Source organism: Poecilia latipinna, unplaced genomic scaffold (assembly GCF_001443285.1).
Source record: "Poecilia latipinna isolate Pla-1442-1.1 unplaced genomic scaffold, P_latipinna-1.0 Scaffold171, whole genome shotgun sequence".
NCBI lineage: Eukaryota > Metazoa > Chordata > Actinopteri > Cyprinodontiformes > Poeciliidae > Poecilia > Poecilia latipinna.
Genome location: NW_015112787.1, coordinates 203,950 through 205,823, shown reverse-complemented (window position 1 = coordinate 205,823; position 1,874 = coordinate 203,950). Strand labels below are relative to the sequence as shown.

General features: G+C 34.6%; 1 protein-coding gene across 6 annotated transcripts in view; it reads left to right on the top strand.

Annotated features, from left to right (window-relative positions):
- Positions 1–1,874, top strand: part of kiaa0825 (KIAA0825 ortholog) — a 156,682-nt gene that overhangs the window by 41,906 nt on the left and 112,902 nt on the right. The window lies entirely within an intron of this gene.

Here is a 1,874-nt window from a genome sequence, read left to right as displayed (position 1 = left end):
GTCTTGCAAGAAAAGTAATGTTGAATAAAGTGTTTTTTTTTTTTCCGCCCCCCACCCCGGTTCAAAATTTGAAAAAAAATTAATTTTAAAAAAATTTTTTTTTTTTTTTTTTTTTTTTTTTTTTTTTCTGTAATTTACCTGACTTGTTGCGAAAATAGCTAACTTGCGTTAGCTGAAATAGGAAAGAAAACAGGATGTGATTCATTCAGTAGTGTAAAACTTTATCGACCGTAACTTTTATTTCAAGCATTTAAACTGTAAAGCAAACAAACAAAATCACAATTATGATACATTAAACATAACTGAAGAAAATGAAAATTAAAAAAACTGCAAATCCAATTAAAGTTGAAACCATTTGTGTACATACTGTATATAATACCACACAGAGCCATTATTTACTTTTCTATTTCCTAAGCACCAGAATAATGAAAGATTTTTTCTCAACTTAGAAATTCACAAACATAACCATTTGATAGAATCCTTAACTGTGTGACTTGGATCATATGTCTCTGGTATCTTTTCACCAGAAACATACTTTGTCCAATTCCTTTTTGACAGAACCGACATACAAGAGTTTGCTGCCCTTCTTGCTCTCTTATGCCTTATCAGGTCTGCCCGCAAATTTTCTAAGGGGCTGAGATCTGAACTTTGTGATGCCCAATCCAAAATGGTGGCTTTGCTCTTAAGCCAGTGAGTATGCTAGGATCCATTTGGAATAACCCCTAAGCTTTAACATCTTAGCTGATATCTTAAGACTTTATTTAATGTTGTCACACAGGGTTGCTTCCTTGTGTTGCCATCAGTTTTGTGAAGGACACCAGTCCGACATGTAGCCAGACAGCCCCGCTCTATGATGCTACCACCAGCTTACCTCACAATTTGGATGTCATTTTCTGGCTTGTAACAATGACCATTATGGTCAAAAACTTTCATTTATTTTCTTCACATTACAGGAGATGTCTCCAAACATCCAGGTCTTTCTCCATGTGTACATTTGCAGAATGTAATGTCGATACAAGGTACAGTAGCTTAAATGGGCCAGTATAGATATTTTTTATTGATAGGCATTATAAAATCCTAAGGTATTTCATAGCTAAGACAGAAACATACCGGTACTCGAACTCTGGACTCTGGAGTTACACTCTTCGCCGGGATACGAGGCTTTTTTGTGCAGATGCTTAACCAACAGACGTGTGTGTCTCTAACTAATACAAACAACCAAAACAATTGTGAATTCTTTCATAACCTGCTTTCTTCATATCGAGAAGTAATTTGGGGCCATGACATCACAGAAACTTTTGCACTATTAAAAGCTTAGATGACCTTTCTTTTATTTGGCACATTTATCCCACAGTCTTTTTTTTTTTTTTTTTTTTTCAAAATCCATTTTGTCTAACACTAAGAACACATCCACTGTGATTTTTTTTTTCCCATCTGAGATTAGCATTTGCTCAGAAAACTCTTTGAGTTCATTTTCATGTTTTTTTTTTCTTCTCTATGCTTTTTCTGTTGAATTCTTTATGCAGCGAGAGAGCATGGAAATGATTTCCAAGCTACTCTAAAATATAAGTAGCTTTATTGAACAGAGTTGGATGATGATTTGTTTTGCTGTAACTTTACTTTTCCTTCAAGAGTTTCCCTATTCTGTCAGAATCTGTTCACAGTATGGTTTGCTTTAAATCCTTACATTTTTTGCCTTGAGAAATGTTTCTTTTAACTTGTTCTGGGATTTTTACATTTTCAAAATTCCAGGTTCAGACTTGGATTTTCTAAAACTATTGGATTTTCTAAAACTTTTTTTTTTTTTTTTTGGGGGGGGGGGGGGGGTGTATGGGGTTTTTAGGGGGTGTGTTTTTTCTCTCGCCAACACTCTC